At 44.5% G+C, this 20607-nt stretch overlaps 1 protein-coding gene, 1 long non-coding RNA gene and 1 pseudogene across 4 annotated transcripts in view; 2 read left to right on the top strand and 1 right to left on the bottom strand.

The window, feature by feature from the left end:
• Positions 1-964: 964 nt before the first annotated feature.
• LOC114674940 (uncharacterized) lies at positions 965-20558 on the bottom strand. 2 transcript variants are annotated; one of them, XR_013412813.1, is made up of 3 exons: positions 20433-20554; positions 2077-2169; positions 965-1525 (listed from the first exon to the last, which is right to left on the bottom strand). It is a non-coding gene; the product is annotated as an uncharacterized LOC114674940 (long non-coding RNA). The 2 variants fall into 2 exon arrangements; XR_013412812.1 differs by lacking the exons at positions 965-1525; positions 2077-2169 and adding exons at positions 17864-18081; positions 18566-19595 and having other exon boundaries at positions 20433-20558.
• Positions 3065-4037, top strand: LOC106995200 (proliferation marker protein Ki-67 pseudogene; annotated as a pseudogene).
• The window catches only part of ZNF674 (zinc finger protein 674), a 42121-nt gene continuing 41420 nt past the window's right edge, over positions 19907-20607 (top strand). Inside the window, exon 1 of one of the 2 annotated variants that reach the window (XM_028842176.2) lies at positions 19907-20004. The gene's annotated coding sequence lies outside the window, so the exon portion shown is untranslated. The remainder of the gene's footprint in view (positions 20005-20607) is intronic. The other variant, XM_077988598.1, reaches the window with a different exon arrangement.

The following is a 20607-nucleotide window of genomic DNA, read 5'->3' as shown; positions in this document are numbered from 1 at the left end:
AGCATGCCTTCTAAGGATTTTCACAGTCTGGCTCTAATCTACCTCTACAATCTCCTTTTCTGTTTTTCATCAGGTTTCCAACATTATAAACAGAGGTGCTAAAATCACATCTTTACTACTTTCGAAACAATGGACCTAGAGACCAGACTTTTTCTTATGTATTCAAATATTTATTCAAAAATATGTATCAAGTGCAATCATGTATCTGGGGTTGTGCTGGGCAGAGGAGGTACACAATGAGCAAAACAGTCCCTGACCCTGTTGTCCCTTCCAGCCTGAGAGAGGAGACCAACTTTAACCAAATCAATCTCCTAATGTGTGAATAACCCCAAACTGAACCAAGTGCTTGAAGGAGAGGAACACAGTTCTGTGAGAATGTATAACATAAAGGTCTGCCCCAGGGCTGGGCACAGTGGCTCACACCTGTAATCCCAGCACTTTGGGAGGCCGAGGCGGGTGGATCACTTGAGGTCAGGAGTTTGAGACCAGGCTGGCCAAGATGGTGAAACCCTGTCTCTACTAAAAAATACAAATTAGCCAGGTGTGGTGGCAAGCGCCTGTAGTCCCAGCTACTCAGGAGGCTGAGGCAGGAGAACTGCTTCAACCTGGGAGGTGGAGGTTGCAGTGAGCTGAGATTGTGCCACCGCACTCCAGACTGGGCAACAGAGCGAGACTCAAAAAAAATCTGCCCAGACACACAAACTCTCTCTCTCTCTCTGTCTCTGTCTCTCTCTCTCTCACTCCATCTCTCTCTCTCTGTCTTCTCTCTGTCTCTGTGTGTGTGTGTGTGTGTGTGTGTGTGTGTGTGTGTGTGTGTGTGAGTAGTAGTAGTAGTAGTAGCAGTAGTAGTAGTGGTAAAGACTTCCCACAAGGGATGCTTGAGCAGATAGCTGAAGGTGGAGAAGGACCTGATTGAATGAAGTGGAAATGGAACATGATGGGTTCAAGAAACTTAGACCATGTAGCTATTCTTGCATATTTATTTTTTCATATGAACTTTAGTATCAACTTGTTTAGGTCCAGAATAAAAGCTTATTGGTATTCTTACTGAGAGTTGGTAAGTTTGTAACATAACATAGGAAGGAGAATTGACATCTCCATGATATTGACTTGACCTATCTGTGAGAGCCACCATTCAGCCCAGTACATCATGTAAGATAACATAAACAGAGGTTCCAAGGATCAGGACATGGATATCTTTAGGGGCCATTATCCTTCTCACCACAAGCACTATTTACAATAATACCAAAGAAGGCCAGGTGCAGCGGCTCACGCCTGTAATCCCAGAGCTTTGGGAGGCAAGGCAGCCGATTACTTGCGGTCAGGAATTTGAGACCTGGGCAACATGGTGAAACCCTGTCTCTACTAAAAATACAAAAATTAACCGGGCGTGGTGGCAGGCGCCTGTAATCCCAGCTACTCCGGAGGCCGAGGCACAAGAACGCTTAAATCCAGGAAGCAGAGGTTGCAGTGAGCTGAGGTCGTGCCACCGCACTCCAGCCTGGGGAAGAGAGCGAGACTCAATCTAAAAAGAAAAGAAGAGAAAAGAAAATAGAAATAATACCAGAGAAATGAAATACTTAGGTGTAAATTTAACAAATATGTCCTAGATCTATGTGCTGAAAACTACAAAACAATGATGAAGGAAATAAAAGAGAGCTAAATATATGGAGATTTAGAAAGGTCTGGAGCACTGTGTTCATGGATTGGAAGACTCAATATTGTTAAGATGTCAATACTCTAAAAATTTATCTATAGATTCAACACAATTCCAGTCCAAATCCCAGCAGGATTCTTTGTAGATATCAGCATGGTGACTCTAAAATTTACATGGAGAGGCAAAGAAATTAGAATATTCAAAACAGTTTTTAAAAATAAGAACAAAATTGGAAAATTCATGCTACTTAAATTTGAGACTTACTATAAAGCCACAGTAATCAAGACAGTGTGGTATTGGTGCAAGGATGGATACATAGGTTAATGTAATAGAATAGAGAGTGCAGAAATTTGCCCATAGTTTTTACAAAAATTCACTTAAAATCAATCATAGACCTGGCTGGGCCTGGTGGCTCATACCTGTAATCCCAGCTTTTTGGGAGGCCAAGGCAGGTGGATTGCTTGAATCCAGGAGTTTGAGACCAGTCTGGGCAACATGGTGAAACTCTATCTCTACAAAAAATAAAATTAAAAAAAAAATTAGCTGGGCATGGTGGCACATGCCTGGGAGCTACTTGGGAGGTTGAGGTGGGAGGATGGCTTAAGCCCGGGAGGGGGAGGTTGCAGTCAGCAGTGATCGCACCACTGCACTCCAGCCTGGGTGACAGACCGACACTCTGTCTAAAAAAAAAAAAAATCAATCATAGACCTAAATGTAAGATGTATAACTTTTAGAAGAAAACACAGAAGAAAGTCTTTGTTTTCTGGAGTTAGGCCAATAATTCTTAGATATGACACCAAAAGCACTATCCGTAACAGAAAAATTTGATAAGTTGGACTTCATGAAAATTATGAGCCGTTGCTCAACAAAAGATGTTAAGAGGATGAAAATACAATATACTGGGAGAAAATATTTATAAATAACATATCTAACAAAGGACTTGTATCCAGAATATACAACGAGCTCTTGAAACAATAAGGAAACAAACAATCCAATATAAAAATGGGCAAGAGGCCGGGCGCGGTGGCTCAAGCCTGTAATCCCAGCACTTTGGGAGGCCGAGACGGGCGGATCACGAGGTCAGGAGATCGAGACCATCCTGGCTAACACCGTGAAACCCCGTCTCTACTAAAAATATAAAAAACTAGCCGGGCGAGGTGGCGGGCGCCTGTAGTCCCAGCTACTCCGGAGGCTGAGGCAGGAGAATGGCCTAAACCCGGGAGGCGGAGCTTGCAGTGAGCTGAGATCCAGCCACTGCACTCCAGCCCGGGCTACAGAGCAAGACTCCGTCTCAAAAAAAAAAAAAAAAAAAAAAAATGGGCAAGAAACTGTGGAAGCAGACAAAGAACCAGTAGGTGAAGATAAAGGCATCAAAGCATATAAGGAATCTGCAAAGCAGACACTGGCTCCAGCAGCAAGTGTAACTGGCAGCAGGAGATGGCCAAGAGCACCCAGGGAAAAGGCCCAAGCCCTAGAAGACCTGGCCGGCTTCAAAGACCCAGTACCAGGTTATACTGAAGAATCAATGACTCATGACAAAACCACCAAAATACCCTACAAATCACCACCAGAACTAGTAGACACTGCAACAAGCTCAAAGAGATGGCCCAGGGCTTGTGGCCAGAAAGTAGAAGTGAAAGAAGAGCTGTTAGCAGTTGGCACGCTCACACAAACATCAGGGGAGACCACGCACACCAACAAAGAACCAGCAGGTGAGGGCAAAGGCATGAAAGCATTTAAGCAACCCCCAAAGCAGAAGCTGAACCCAGAAAATGTAACTGGCAGCAGGAGATGGCCAACAGTGCCTAAGGAAAAGGCCCAACCCCTGGAAGATCTGGCCAGCTTCCAAGAGCTCTCACAAACACCAGGCCACACTGAGGAACTGGCAAATGGTGCTGATAGCTTTACAAGCACTCCAAAGCCAGCACCTGACAGTGGAAAACCTCTAAAAATATCCAGAAGAGTTCTTCAGGCCCCTAAAGTAGAACCCGTGGGAGACCTGGTAGGCACCAGAGACCCTGTAAAATCACAAAGCAAAAGCAACACCTCCCTGTCCCCACTGCCCTTCAAGAGGGGATATGGAAAAGATGGAAGTGTCATAGGAACCAAGAGGCCGCACTGCATGCCTGCACCAGAGGAAATCATAGAGGAGCTGCCAGCCAGCAAGAAGCAGAGGGTTGCTCCCAGGGTGAGAGGCAAATCACCCTTGCTCATCATGAAGAGAAGTCTGAGGACTTCTGCAAAAAGAATTGAACCTGCAGAAGATCTGAACAGCAATAACATGAAAACCAACAAAGAGTAATACGAATTACAAAACTCAGTCCCTGAAAATAAGGGAATGTCCCTGCGCTCCAGACGCCAAAATAAGACTGATGTAGAACAGAAAATAACTGAGGTAATTGTATTAGCAGAAAGAATTCCAATAAACTGAAATGAAAAGAAGCCCATGAAGACCTCTCAAGACATGGACATTCAAAATCCAGATGATGGAGCCCAGAAACCTATACCTAGGGGCAACGTCAGTGAAAACAAAAGGTGCTTGAGGTCTGTTAGAAAGAATAAGAGCTCCCAGCCTAAAGTGGCAGAGGAGAGCACAGGGCAGAAGAGTAGCGGGGGGTTCTCATGTAGAATCAGGAAGGGAAAAGAGAAGCAGGAAATTCAGACTCCATGTGTTTGAGATCAAGAAAGATGAAAAGCCAGTCTGCAGCGAGCACTTTGGAGAGTGAATCTGCACAGAGTAACGTGGAATGTCAAGAGGCGTGCAGAAAATCCAAAGAAGACTGAGGGCTGGGCGCAGGGCTCATGCCTGTAATCCCAGCACTTTGGGAGGCTGAGGCGGGCGGATCACGAGGTCAGGAGATCGAGACCATCCTGGCTAACATGGTGAAACCGCGTCTCTACTAAAAATACAAAAAATTAGCTGGGCGTGGTGGCGGGCACCTGTAGTCCCAGTTACTTGGGAGGCTGAGGCAGGAGAATGGCGTGAACCCGGGAGGCGGAGCTTGCAGTGAGCCAAGATCACGCCACCACACTCCAGCCTGGGCAACAGAGCAAGACTCCGTCTCAAAAAAAAAAAAAAAAGGCTGAGGACATTGTGTGTGTCAAGAAAATAGGAACCAGAAGTCACCAGGGCAGTGAAGACATTTAGCAAATAAATCTAACTGGGAAAAATATAATAAAGTTAGTTTTGTGATAAACACACACAAAAAATGGGCAAAATATTTGAACAGCCTTTTCACCAAAGAAGATATGCAGATGTCTATAAGGAAATGAACAAGCTGCTCAACATCAACAGTAAAATGCAAATTAAAGCCACAATGAAATACTACTGATGCACCTATTGCAATGGCTTAAAAAAACTGATAATACCAATGCTGGCCAGGCTGTAGAACAACTGGAACATTCATACATTGCTAGTGGGAATGCAAAAATGGTTCAGCCACTTTGGAAAAACAGTTTGGCAGGTTTTTAAAATAAAGTTAAAAATATACTTACCACATGTTCCACGAATTCCATGCCTACATATTTCCTTAAAAGAAATGAAAACTTATGTTCACACAAAATCCTATATGCAAATGTTGATAGCAGCTTTAGTCATAATTGCTAAAAATTGGAAGCAACTGGTGAATGGAGAAACAAATTGTGATCAACCATACAATGGAATGCTACTCAGCAATAAAAAGGAACAGACTATTGATACAGACAATGACGTGGCTGAATCTCAAATACTTTATTCTCTGAGAAAGAAGCTGGCTCAAAAGTCTACATTCTGTATTATCCCATTTATACGACATTCTGGAATATGCATAAGTATATTGACAGAGAACAGATTAGTTCTTTCCAGGGATTAAGCACAGAGTAGAGGAATCAACCATAATGGGACAGCATTAGGTAGTTCTTTGGGGGGAATTAGAATTCTTCTGCATCTTGACTGTGGTAGTAGTTACATGGCTTGGTGAGTTTGTCAAAATTCATAGAACTATACACCAAAAAGAATGAAATTTACTGAAGATAAATTTTAAAATAAAATAAAATAAACCCCAGGTAATCATGGCTCTACTTCCAATGCCCAAGCTGCCTTGAGCTTCTGAGCTCTAATGGATGAAAAGGTAGATATAGGGTTTGCCTGCAAGCCTTGTCCAAGCTCTGCGATTTCACCCACATTATAGGTTGAGTTCTCTGGGAGGCAGACTCTGAGATGAAGATTAGCACCCAGGAGATTTTTTTGTTTTGTTTTTTTGAAATGGAGTCTCGCTCTGTCACCCGGGCTGGAGTGGAATGGCACGATCTCTACTCACTGCAACCTCTGCCTCCCAGGCTCAAGCGATTCTCCTGCCTCAGCCTCCCAAGTAGCTGGGATAACAGGTACCCACCACCACACCCGGCTAATTTTTGTATTTCCAGTAGAGATGGGGTTTCACCATGTTGGCCAGGCTGCTTTCAAACTCTGTACCCAGGAGATTTATTAGAGCGGGCCCTTGGGATCAACATCTTTTGAAGGGAAGGGAAGGATATAGGATTGGGCAGAGGGGGAAGTCAGGGGGCAGCACAAGCCCAACATTGTCTCTCTTGGTCTACCACATGGTGATCTTTGAAGTTGAGGTGGTTATTCGGAGTTGTCTCTTGTTGAGGGGAGAGGGCTGGGCCCCCTGTTTTTCAGCTATTAGATGCAGGCTGACCCCTAGAAGGATGCAACTTTGGGTGAGGCCGCTCTTTTTAGCCAAGGCAATCACTGAAGTTGCTGACAGCTGAGGGTTTTCTGTGGGCACTGCTCCCAGCAGCTGGAGAATACTTCCTTCATTCCAGAAGGGAATCTGGACAGCATCTACCACACTTCCTGACCTCTTCAAACGAGGAGGTATTCCCATCTTTTTTACTATCTCCCAGAGGGCAGAAATGGTGATTTCCTGTTGAAATCCAGTGGCAGGACACTTATCAGGTCCTTTTGAGTTTTCTAATAAAAACATAAATCAATAAATAAACATATTTTCTGGGCAAAGAGTGGCTTCTCATGGGAATTTTTTCTAATTTTACACATTTTTCTTCCTTGTGATAATATGTATAATTTATTTTATGAGAAGGAAAACACAAATTGTAATAGAACTTAGTTTTAGGGTATATAGATATATATATTAGAGATGGGTACTCATTCTGACTCCCAGACTGGAGTGCAGTGGCGGCAATCATAGCTCACTGCAGCCCCAATCTCGGGGGCTCAAGCAATCCTCCCACCTCAGCCTCCCAAGTAGCTGGGACCACAGGCATGTGCCACCACACCCGGCTAATTTTGTTTATTTTTGTAGAGATGGGGGTCTCACTATGTTGCCCAGGCTGGTCTTGAACTCCTGGGCTCAAGCGATCCTCCTGCCTTAGCTTCCCAAAGTGCTGGGATTACAGGCGTGTGCCACTGCCCCCAGCCACGTTTGTTAATTTCAACATTTTCTTAACAAAAAGGAAAATTAATTACATAGTGTAGGTCAGGCATCTTTTATAACACTCTTACTTCTTCATATTCTTAAAATGTTGACTTTCTAATGTGAAGACTGGACAAGCTTCCAAGCTCTGGTCAAAGTGGGGCAAGGATTACTCTAGAGAGATTGTTAGGATATCACTGTATACCACTCCATCTCCCGTGAGTATACAAGTTGTGCTGTGAGAGGAGTTTCTCACCATCTTCCGTACTTAAACATGGCTTCATTTCTTTCTCCTTAATCCTCTTCATAGCCTCCACCTAACCTAAAATATTGGGAATCCAAGGTTCCATGCTGGGCGCCCTCTTCTTGTACTCAACCACCTGAGATTTTCAATTCCCATGGCTTCTCCCAACAAGTTTACATTATTCACTCTTAAATATCATCTCCAGGCTGGGCATGGTGGCTTATGCCTGTAATCTCAGCATTTTGGGAGGCCGAGGCAGATGGATCACCTGAGGTCACGAGTTCGAGACCAGCCTGGCCAAATGGTGAAACCCTGTTTCTACTAAAAATACAAAAATTAGCCAGGCACGGTGGTGCCCGCCTGTAATCCCAGCTACTTGGGAGGCTGAGGCAGGAGAATCGCTTGAACCCGGGAGGCGGAGGTTGCAGTGAGCCAAGATCACGCCATTGTACTCTAGCCTGGGTGATAAGAGCAAAACTCCGTCCCTCCCCCACCCAAACAAAAATCATCTCCTGAATTTATCTCCTGAACTCCAGTTAGTCTCATGTTTCCAATTCTGACTCAGCACCTCTACCTGATGTCCCCCCAACCCAGGTACCTCACATTCATCTTGTCCCCAAGCAAATCCTCTACAACCCTCTACAAATCTGCTATTCCTCATGAATTTCTGTTTTGAATGTTATTATTACACAGCAAGATGCCAGAATTAGAAACCCCGCAGTCATCTTTGTGCATGCCTCTCCCTTTCTCAGGCACCACATCCAATCAGTCATCCTAGCCCCGTAAGTCTACCATGCAAATACCTCTTAAATATGCCTCCATCATTAACTTTCCCCCAAACAAGATGCCACCATTCATCAATCCACATTGTGCTTTTCCTCTCTAGCTTTGTGTGATCCATCATCTCTTAATTAGTCTTTCTGCTTCCATCCTCTACTATCTCCACACCTTCTTAAGAAGGCTATCTGGGGCCTGCAGAATCAAGTCCACACTCCTTAGGACACCTCATAAGGGTTTTTACAGTGCTGTTCTTATTCCTTGGCCTGCCTTCTAAGGATTTTCCCAATCTGGCTCTCATCTACCTCTGCAGTCTCTTTCCACTGCTTCCTCTCTCTTCCTCCTCCATCCTGTATCCCAATTCTGTTGGCACACTGACTGTTTAATACTGTGTGTTCAGGCCGGGCGCGGTGGCTCAAGCCTGTAATCCCAGCACTTTGGGAGGCCGAGATGGGTGGATCACGAGGTCAGGAGATCGAGACCATCCTGGCTAACACAGTGAGACCCCGTCTCTGCTAAAAAATACAAAAAAAACTAGCCGGGCGAGGTGGCGGGCGCCTGTAGTCCCAGCTACTCGGGAGGCTGAGGCAGGAGAATGGCGTATACCCGGGAGGCGGAGCTTGCAGTGAGCTGAGATCCGTCCACTGCACTCCAGCCTGGGCAACAGAGCGAGACTCCGCCTCAAAAAAAAAAAAAAATACTGTGTGTTCTAGTCAGACTTTTCTGGGTTTCACAAAAATGCTGAACAGTTTGATGCTTCTATATCTGAGCTCAAGTTGTTCCCTCTGCCTAAAATACCTTTTGTTCACATTTCAGTCTGTCATATCTCACTTAAATTTGAAGCTCACATATAAAGTTCATTCAACAGAATTAATGATTCATTTTCTAGGTTTCCATCTTGTACATACCTGCATTAAAACATCTCTTATGGCCAGGCGTGGTGGCTCATGCCTGTAATCCCAGCACTTTGGGAGGCTGAGGTGGGTGGATCACTTGAGGTAAGGAGTTCAAGACCAGCCTGGCCAACATGATGAAACCCCATCTCTACTAGAAATACAAAAAAATTAGCCAGGCTTGGTAGTGGGTGCCTATAATCCCAGCTACTCAGGTGGCTGAGGCAGGAGAATCACTTGAACCCAGGAGGTGGAGGTTGCGGTGAGCTGAGATCGCACCACTGAATTCCAGCCTGGGCGACAGAGTGAGACTCCATCTCAAAAAGAAAGAAAACCTCTTACATTAGTGTTATGAATTTGTTTTTCTTTCTGGATGGACTGTGAGCTCAGCAAGACTACCTGAAAGACGAGAGATATCCAATTGATGTTCCGTTTGAACTAGTGAATGAAATATCCCTGGTATAATTGGCACATTAAGCTGGGAATACTAATTACATATACCTAAGAATGAATTTTAATTATATGCTGTACTCTCAGAAAGTAGGGAAGCAAACATTACTGTGTGAAGCTTAAAGGAAGGAATAAATAATACTAAAGAAGGAATCTGAGAAACAAAGAGGAGTGAAGGCCCTGCATGGAAAAAAGGAGTGAAGAGAAATCAAAGGTGGACATTTTCTTAGAGACAGGGTCTCACTATGCTGTCCAGGCTGGTCTTGAACTCCTGGGCTCAAGCTACCCTCCCACCTCAGCCTCCCAAAGTGCTGGGATTACAGGTGTAAGCCACCACACCTGGCCTGAGATGGACATTAAAGTCAGATTTGCCCTCTTTAGCATTTTGTCCTTACTATTTTATTTTTGTAAATAGGTAGGCCAAAGTGACCTGATGAGAAAATATCTAGTATAAACACTGTGCAAACTAAGAATTGAAGATGTTGAAAAATTCTACTTTTTTTTATTTTTTATTTTTTAGACATAGTCTTGCTCTGTCGCCCAGGCTGGAGTGCAGTGGTACAATCTTGGCTCACTGCAACCTCTGCCTCCCAGGGTCAAGTGATTCTCCTGCCTCAGTCTCCCAAGTAGCTGGGATTACAGGCACCTGGCACCGTGCCTGGCTAATTTTTGTATTTTTTTTTAGTAGAGATAGGGTTTCACCATGTTGGCCAGGCTGGCCTCAAACTCCTGATCTCAAGTGATCTGCCCACCTCAGCCTCCAAAGTGCTGGGATTACAGGCGTACAGTGCTGGGATTACATGCCTGGCCTGAAAAATTCTACTTTCTGTATTAGTTATTTTTAAAATTGTTCTTAGTCTTCTTTTCATAAATGTTACTTTTTTGAAAACATGCTCTACATGTTCAGAGAAACTTCCCTAGGAAGGAACTATACAAATTGGCGGCCCACGCCTGTAATCGCAGCACTTTGGGAGGCTGAGGAAGGAGGATTGCTTGAGCCCAGGAGTTTGAGACCAGCCTGGGCAAGACAGTGAGACTCTGTCTCTACAGAAAAATTTTAAAATAGCCCAGTGTGATGCTGCGTGCCTGTAGTTCCAGCTACTCAGGAGGCTGAGGTGGGAAGATTGCTTGAACCTAGGATGTCAAGGCTGCAGTGAGCCATGATGGCACTCTTGCACTCCAGCCTGGGTGACAGAGTGAGCCCCTGTCAAAAAAAAAAGAAAAAGAAAAGAAAAAGAAATGACCCCCGAAAGCATAGTCATTAAATGTTACTTCCTGATGAATGCCTTTTTGTAAATGAATTCAAGATGTAGATAAATGAGAAATGAAATAGAGATAATTATATTTCAGTTATATAGCTCACTCATCCATTTGGATAATTTTTCCATATTCTATAAAATGTCACCATCTGCTGGGGGAAGAAAAGATGTACAATTCAATTTTGTTGCATAAGTGGTATTTCAAATCAACATGATTACTTAGAACTATAGAAATTTTCCTTAGCAAGATGATTACACTAGCTCAGCTGGTGAAAAATTACCAGAACACATAGGCAAATACTATTCACCACTGTGCTTTGTTTGAGGGTATTCTTTCTCCAATGTGCAATTAAGATCAATTATCCTTTAAAATGTTTTAACAGTAGCTCTTTTTTGTTGTTGTTGGTTTTTTGAGACAGAGTCTCACTCTGTCACCCAGGCTGGAGTGCAATGGTGAGATCTCGGCTCACTGCAACCTCTGCCTCAACCTCCTGAGTAGCTGGGATTACAGGCACACACCATCATGCCTGGTTAATTTTTGTATTTTTGTAGAGACGGGGTTTCACCATGTTGGCCAGGCTGATCTTGAACTCCTGACCTCAAGTGATCCTCCTGCCTCGGCCTCCCAAAGTGCTGGGATTACAGGCGTGAGCCACCTCGCCCAGACTCCTTTTCCATTTTCTATTCATATGTTCACTTTTACATATGTACACTTTTACATATTTTACAAATAGCAGTTTGTGGGGATTTTTTCTTTTTAGAGACATTGTAATCATCCAGTGGGTCCTTCTGTTAGAATAGGTAGACAAGCAGACATGAACAGGGCAGGAGAAGGCCCCCAAGTTCCCAGGCAACCGTCAGGTGATGGTCAGGTGGTTGTTAAACTGTCTCGCTAAAATAATAATTGGTCACAGCTGGCACCAGAGAAGGGCAATCTCCCAAAGGATAGAAACACCTGAAGCTGGTAATGAGCAACTTCCAAATAAGATGTCAGGAGTTAGGCGAACGGGCTCAAGTATGTGCACTGAGAGGCAAAATGGCGGAGTTTAACTGGTATATGACATTCCTCTGGGAATGCTTGACTGGTAAGGGAAAAATACCTCAAATGAGCATGTGCCTAACTTCAGTAAACACACTGCAAGTGCAGCCTCATCCAAGTGCTGGCAGGCCATGGCGCATGCAGACAGCCCACTCCAAGGAAAAATCGAGGAGAAATGGAAATTTCAGAACCATGCCAGCATATAAAACCCCAAGTCAAGGGCTGAACAGTACACTTGGATCTCTCAAGTTGCCCACTTGACCCTCTTCCAAGTGTACTTTACTTCCTTTAGTTCCTGCTCTAAAACTCTTTAATAAACTCTCACTCATGCTCTAAAACTTACCTTGGTCTCTCACTCTGCCTTCTGCCCCTTGGCCAAATTCTTTCCTCCAAGGGGGCAAGGATCGAGTTTGTTGTAGACCTGTTGGATTTGCTGCTGGTAACACTTCCTGCCCACTGCACAGACAAAATCAATTTACTGAGACCATGGCATTGCAATAAGGAGTTTGGCTGGGTGTGGTGGCTTACACCTGCAATCCCAACACTTTGGGAGGCTGAGACAGGTGGATCACTTGAGGCCAGGAGTTCAAGACCAGCCTGGCCAACATGGTGAAACCCAGTCTCTACCAAAAACACAAAAAATTAAGGCTGGGCATGATGGCTCATGCCTGTAATCCCAACAATTTGGGAAGCCGAGGCAAGTGGATCACCTGAGGTCGGGAGTTCAAGACCAGCCTGGCCAATATGGTGAAATCCTGTCTCTACAAAAATACAAAAATTAGCCGGGCATGATGGCATATGCCTGTAATCCCAGCTACTTGGGAGGCTGAGGCGGGAGAATCGCTTGAACCCAGGAGGCAGAGGTTGCAGTAAGCCAAGATCATGCCATTATACTCTAGCCTGGGTGACAGAGCGAGACTCAGTCTCAAATTAAAAAAAAAAAAAAAAAGCCAGGCATGGTGGCACGTGCCCGTAGTCCTAGCTACTCAGGAGGCTGAGGCAGGAAAACCATTTGAACCTGGGAGGTGGAGGTTGCAGTGAGCCGAGATCATGCCACTATGCTCCAGCCAGGGTGACAGAGTGAAACTCCATCTCAAAAAAAAAAAAAAAAAAAGTTTAATTGACATGAGGCTGGCCACACCACGTGGGAGATGGAATTATTACTCAAATCAATCTCCCTGAAAACTCAGAAGTTAGGGTTTTTCAAGGATAGTTTGTCAGACAGGGGGCTGATTGGCTGGAAGTGCAATCATAGGGGTGTGGAAAACGGCCCTTGTGTGCCAAGTCTGCTTCTGGGTGGGGGCCACAAGACCAATTTAGTCATGAGTCCATCTTGCCAGTCCGAGTGGAGCCATTCGGTCACCATAAATGCAAAAGCCAGAAAAGACATCTCAAAAGGCCAATCTTAGGTTCTACAATAGTGATTTATTTACAGGAGTAACAGGGGAAGTTGCAAATCTTGTGGTCTCCGGAACAATGGCCATTAATCATTTAACTCCACCTACATCTTAGCAAAATTCAGGCCCCTTTCATCTTTCTTTTTTTTCTCTTTTTTTTTTTTTTTTTTTTGAGATGGAGTCTTGCTCTGTTGCCCAGGCTGGAGTACAGTGGTGCTATCTCAGCTCACTGCAAACTCTGCCTCCCTGGTTCAAGTGATTCTCCTGCCTCAGCCTCCTGAGTAGCTGGGACTATATGCGCCCATCACCACGCCTGGCTAATTTTTGTAATTTTAGTAGAGACAGGGGTTTCACCATATTGGTCAGGCTGGTCTCGAATGCCTGACTTCATGTGATCCACCCACCTCGGCCTCCCAAAGTGCTGGGATTACAGGCGTGAGCCACTGTGCCCGGCCTCATTAGTTTTACAAAGGTGCTTTAGTTGTGGGGAAGGGCTATTATAATTTAAACTGCAAACTGCATTTTCCCCAAAGTTAGCTTGGCCCATGCCCAGGGATGACCAAGGCCAGTTTAGAGTTTAAAGGCAAGATGGGGGTTGTTTAGATCAGACCTCTTTCACTGTCATAATTTTCTCACTGTTAAAATTTTTGCAAAGGCAGTTTCAATATCGCCTCTCTTCTTAAGAATTGCAAATATTCTTCCCAGTCTATAACTTGTCTTTTGATTTCCTATGGCATATGAGGACTAAACTCCGATCTTGAAATTCCTATCTAAGGGGCCTGGGGAGTCATGCCCTACAAACCACAAAAATCTAATTAGATTTTTAAAATTAAGCTGACACAATGGGGCTTACTTTCCAACCTGACTCTGGTATAGCATCACATGATAGATAGCAGACACTGAAGGAAACCAAATTATTTTATCCCAAAATATATTTCTTTAACATATTTTAAGATGGCTGCCACAGGGCTAACACATTGAAATGGCTCTGCAAAGCTGCCTTTTGCAGTGGAAATTTGAATCGGTAGAGAATCTCCATTAATGCACCCAGGCCTTCCCTTTCTAGGCCTTTCCCAGATCTAGGAGAGATTACCTGTGAGTCTGACCTCTTTAAGGTCTGAAAGAGACATTTACCACCTATTCTCTCTGAGGGCTGCTACCTACGAACCTTCATCTACATAACAAGGTCCTCAGCCCCCATAACCCCCTTATCTTAACTCAAGCATTCCTTTCTACTGACTTCACGTCTTCAGATAACAGCTTAACTCTCTCAGCCAACTGTCATCTAAAGAATACTTAAAACTGGCCGGGTGCGGTGGCTCACGCCTGTAATCCCAGCACTTTGGGAGGCCAAAGCAGGCAGATTACCTGAGGTCTGGAGTTCCAGAACAGCCTGACCAACATGAAGAATCCCCACCTCTACTAAAAATACAAAATTACCTGGGCATGGTGGTGCATGCCTGTAATCCCAGCTACTCAGGAGGCTGGGGCAGGAGAATCCCTTGAACCTGGGAGGCAGAGGTTGCAGTGAGCTGAGATCACACCACTGCAATCCAGTCTGGGTGACAGAGTGATACTGTCTCCAATATATATATATTTTAAATGAAGTCTAGGATTTATTTTATGGCTTCAGGGTTGTCCTTCTGGTTTATGCTCCACCATGATGTCATGTAATATTCATATATACGTGTGTGTGTGTGTACATATATATTTATTTATTTGAGACGGAGTCTCACTCTGTCACCAGGCTGGATTGTAGTGGCATCATCTCAGCTCACTGCAACCTCCACCTCCCGGGTTCAAGCGATTCTCCTGCCTCAGCCTCCCGAGTAGCTGAGACTACAGGCACGTGCCACCATGCCCAGCTAATTTTTGTATTTTTGGTAGAGACAGGGGTTCACCATGTTGGCCAGGTTGGTCTCAATCTTGGCCTCTCAAAGTGCTGGGATTATAGGCGTGAGCCACCGCACCCGACCCATATATTTTATATTTTATTATTTTTCATATTTAATTTTAATCCACTTGGAGTTTGTCATTATATATAATATGTAGGGGTTCAGGATTTTTTCCTTACAGATTTACATCACATCAATCCTATTAATTTTCACAAACTTAAAATACCTTTATATTTCATTTTCCATACATACATGGATATATGTTGGAACTCTGCTTTCTACTGACATTTTTGTCAACCATTATAACTTAGCATTAAGTAGGTTTATAATTTTTTTTTTGCAGCAGGGTCTCACCCTGTTGCCCAGGCTGGAGTGTAGTGGCATGATCATGCCTCACTGCAGCCTCAACCTCTGGGGCTCAAGTGACTCTTCCATCTTAGCTTCCTAAGTAGCTGGGACTACAGGAACACGCCACCATGCCCAGATTTTTTTTTTTTTTTTTTTGGTAGTGATGAGTCTTACTATGTTGCCCAGGCTGGTCTCAAACTCCTAGGTTCAAGTCATCCTCCCACCTCAGCCTCCCAAAGTGTTGGGATTATAGGCATGAGCCACCATGCTTGGCCCCTCTCAACTTATTTTTTCATACTTCTTAAGCTAAACGTCAGACATTTAGTCTTCCATGTCTTGGGTGCAACTGGGTGGGGATGGTATTGTGGACAGTAAAGGAATTTTGCCAAAACAGTCATAGGTAAAGAAAGGCAGATTTATCAGAGAAAGTATGAAGATACGTTGCAAGGGTTCAATGGGCGGCACAGCAGAGAAAAGGCTGTCTGAGAGGCAGGGGCTGGAGGTTTAAGTTGTATAAGGTTGTGCTGGAAAGGCTATGTGCAAAACAAGGGATTTGGGAACAGGATGTGTGCCAGCAGGTTGTTTGCAATTAGCCATCTATAGAACAACTGTTCTCTCTCACCTGCGGCCCCTTCCTTCTTGTTGCTTACTTATTAGGACTCCACATTCCATATATTCTGATTCTGGATTTTTTTTTTGTTTCAGTGATCTCTTTAATTCTGCTCTATGCCACATTATTTACTTTAGTTTATAATGCCCTCTAATATCTTGTAAGATGAGTCTTCCCATGTTACCTCTATCCACCAAATACTCTTAGTTGTTCATATATTTTTTTTCTGCCAATTAAAATGAAGTATAATTGTACTATAGGCCCCTGATCCCATTTAGCATATTGGTTAAATTGCCTTAAATCTATCAATTAGGCTTGGGGACAATTTGGGTTTTACAGTATTAAGTCTTCACTAAGGAGTACAGTTTATTTTCCTTTATATAGATGATGTCCAACCTTCTTAGGGGGCTTATTTATACTTGTATTCTTGCTTTCGAAGTGCATCATTTTTCTTATTATATATTTTTTACTAGTCACCATTCACATGTACATTACAGCTAATCCAGATACTACAAAGCCCATAGTTGTTATCTAGCTAGGATACTCATGCGTAGTAGCCACAACACCATTTTCATTTCAGAAAAGAAAGTAACAATGCAAAGGTGGACTTGAGACACAGAGGGAAAAAGGAACCTGGAAGATAGTATGCTAAATGAAATAAACTACACACAGATTGACAAATACTGCATGATCTCACTTAAAGGTGAAATCTTAAAAAGTTGAACTCACAGAAACAGAGAGTACAACAGTGGTTACCAAGGACTGGGCATGCAGGAGTGGGAGGCAGGAAATGGGGAGATGTTGGTCAAAAAATAAAAACATTCTTTTTTGGGGCGGGGAGACAGAGTCTTGCTCTGTCGCCCAGGCTGGAGTGCAGTGGCGCGATCTCAGCTCACTGTAACCTCTGCCTCCCAGGCTCAAATGATTCTCATGCCTCTGCCTCCCAAGTAGCTGGGACTACAGGAGCGTGCCACCACACCCGGCTAATTTTCTGTATTTTTAGTAGTGACAGGGTTTCACTATGTTCCCCAGGCTCGTCTAGAACTCCTGAGCTCTGGAAGCCACCCACCTTGGCCTCCCAAAGTGCTAGGATTACAGACGTTGAGCCACCATGCCCGACCTAAAAGGTAGAAACATTCTAAGATGAACAAGTTCTGCAGATCTAAGGTACAGTATGGGTGGTGACGGATGTATTAGTTGATTGTGGTAATCATTACACAATGCATACATATATCACATTTTAAAAACCCACTGTTTTAGGTATAAAAAAATAAAGACTTTTTTTTTTTTTTTTTTTTGAGACGGAGTCACGCTCTGTTGCCCAGGCTGGAGTGCAGTGGCCCGATCTCAGCTCACTGCAAGCTCTGCCTCCCGGGTTTATGCCATTCTCCTGCCTCAGCCTCCCGAGTAGCTGGGACTACAGGCGCCCGCCACCTCGCCCGGCTAGTTTTTTTGTATTTTTTTAGTAGAGACGGGGTTTCACTGGGTTAGCCAGGATGGTCTCGATCTCTTGACCTTGTGATCCGCCCGTCTCGGCCTCCCAAAGTGCTGGGATTACAGGCTTGAGCCACCGCGCCCGGCCAAAGACATGTATTTTTAAAAAATGAAAGAAAAACAGAGAAAAGACGAGGCAAGCATAAGAAACCTAGTGGTTTTCATTTGAAGGCAGTGGTTTTTAAACCAGACCATTTTCACAAAAGGAATGAGAACATCTCAGTATTATATATTTGATAAAATTCCCAAATAAATTTAGTCACAATAAAACAAAGTTGTTTATGCAGAACCCTTGAAATACAATGTATGTAAAAATATTTTTACTACTGTGCTCAAGAATGGAGATTTTGAGGACAATTCTTACATATTTAAGAAGAAGGAAAAACTTTAGTTAATACTCAGACTTTATTCAACATCAGAAAATACACAATGAGAAGAAAATCTACAATTTAAATCAGCTTGCAGATACATTTACTTCTGGATCACAACTTACTCAGCATTAGAAAATCCACACTGGCTGGGTGTGGGTATTCACCCTGTAATCCTAACACTTTGGAAGGCTGAGGGCAGGAAGAGGCCTTGAGTCCAGGAATTCCAGACCAGCCTGGGCAACATAGCCAGACCCTATCTCTACAAAAAATTTAAAAATTAGTCAGCTGTGGTGGTGCACACTTGTCCCAGCTACTCAGGAGGCTAAGGTTGCAGGGTCCTTTGAGCCGAGGTCATAGTACGCTATGATCATGCCTCTAATTAGCCACTGCATTCCAGACTGGGTAACATAATGGCATCCTATCTCTAAAATAAATATATAACAAATAAGAAAATAGTTGGCTGGGCGCAGTGGCTCACACCTGTAATCCCAGCACTTTGGGAGGCTGAGGCAGGAGGATTACCTGAAGTCAGGAGTTCGAGACCAGCCTGGCCAACATATGGTGAAACCCCGTCTCTACTAAAAATACAAAAAAATTGGCTGGGCATGGTGGCGTGTGCCTATAATCCCAGCCACTTGGGAGGCTGAGGCAGGAGAATTACTTGAACCTGGGAGGCAGAGGTTGCAGTGAGCCAAGATCACGCCGCTGCACTCTAGCCTGGGCAACAAGAGCAGTAACTCCGTCTCAAAAAAAAAAAAAAAAAAATTGGCTACATGCACTGTTTTTATCACATTAACAGTCACTTTTTGAAAAGTCATCTGGCAAAAACAACTGTTAACATTAGATGACAGTGACTTTGACAAAGCCCTATACTACTAGGGTACAAATGACTGAAGAGATTGGCACAAAATGAGGAAAGGGGCTTCGTTTCTGAGAATACCAGCTCCACTCAACACTAGATGCTCTCCTGCCTATGGAAATCCACAGGGGCAGTTGCAGAGAGTGCTGCATGTTTCATAGTGTTGGGAGAGGACAATGAAAACTAACATTTACCAGGTGCCTGCCATGGACTATTCCTGGGCTTGAGGCTCTAAAGATGTTCCTTTGAACAATAACAGCAGCCATCTAGATTAGGTGGTCCTTAGTTATGGCAGAAAAGAGGGGACTGAGGCCCAAGGAGCTAGTAAGTGGTGGATTCCAGTCTTTTCTTCCAACGGATTAGTAGACACCAATGGCCCATGCAGAGTGTTTCTTGATTTTTGAATACTAACATCATGAATAGCAAATGCTGGCATGGCAATAAGGGCGTGCCATACATCTGGTCACATTCAAATCATCGGTCCCTTCTCTTTCTGCATAAACACTTGATCTTACAGAATCAGGATATGGAGAGATGCTGGCCAGGGCCACAGATCAGGTACTTCTGCAGTTTGCAGTTTCTCTACTGTCCTCAGGACACTGTCATAGTATTAACCCTTTTCTGCCTAGTGATAGTGATATCTGAAAAGGTTATCAAATCACCTCTCCTCTAGAAATAGGTTGGTATCTAAACCTGGCCATCAGTAACACATGACATGTAATTCTGAATGAGCAGTAATTCACTGCTCACGTGTCCAAGGGAAAACAGGCTCTTTTCCTGGGACTTGTACAGGAGGCTTGGAGAGGGTCACTTCCCAGGGTCTGGCTGTATTGAGTTTGCAGATTTGGGTTGTAACTCATCCAAACTATCTGGGGAATGCAAGTTAACCTGACAGGAGAAAGAGAAAGAGGAAAAAGACCCATGTTCAAATGGAAATTAAATACGTGTCTGATAGATTCCACAAATGTCTTGGACACATCTATGAACAGTGTCTGGCACCAGCTGGCTCCAGCACATAAGGGTTTGCTGTGTACCTGAGGGAGACTCTGTCATACTTGACCCAAGGAGGCCTGCTTGGTGACCAGGCAGGCATAGTAAGCATGGAGAACACACTTGGTCTCTTTCTCCCAGACCCAGACAGGAAACAGAAAACTTTCCTCAAGGCCACTACAGGCCTTTTTAGCGGGCTGTGTTACCACTGGCTGGCATTCTCGGAGAAAACACCTCTCCGCTAAAAAGTAAAACCCAGATTCTCCCAGCGTGTGTAAGATCCTAGGAACCGGAGCCCCTCCATTGGGTAGAGAACAATCAGAATGAGGCTTTTTTCCCTCACTTCGGGAGGTTGCTGGCTTTGTAGCCCGGCTCCAAGGCCCCTCTTCCAGGCCACTTCCCCGACTGGGCCAGACCTCTTGCTCTTAGGACGCTCCGAGCGAGGCCTGGGGCCCCGCTCCGTGTGGCCTGCCTGGACCCTAGAGGGCCGCGCTCCGGAGCTGCCACTGATGTCAGAGGCGCGACTCTTTTTCTTATTCCCAGGAGCGGAAGACAGAAACAGTGGCCTTGGGGACAGAGGGGTGGGAACACCTCACGTCCACTGCAAGATAATGAAGTGGAAGAAGGCATTTCGGCTTCGGAGTTGGCGGGGACCTGGTCACTGGAAAGCCCGCGCGGAGTTCTCTCGCCTGTCTCCGCCCAGGTACGCCTCCCCGAGCCTTTTGTACAACTCACCGTTGTTAATGGTCACACATTCCTTCTCCCCTTAGAGTTAACACTGTCATAACCATTGAAGCGCGGGCCGAGGAGCACCATATCGGCCGTACCCTTTGTTGCCCCGCCTTCAAGTCACTGCGCGTGCGCATTGCTTTGACCTCGCGTTCCCAGGGGGCAGTAGGAAGCGGAAATG

This window comes from Macaca mulatta, chromosome X (assembly GCF_049350105.2).
Source record: "Macaca mulatta isolate MMU2019108-1 chromosome X, T2T-MMU8v2.0, whole genome shotgun sequence".
Taxonomy (NCBI): Eukaryota; Metazoa; Chordata; class Mammalia; order Primates; family Cercopithecidae; genus Macaca; species Macaca mulatta.
The sequence above is the reverse complement of the archived record's forward strand: the minus strand, read 5'-3'. Positions and strand labels throughout refer to the sequence as shown.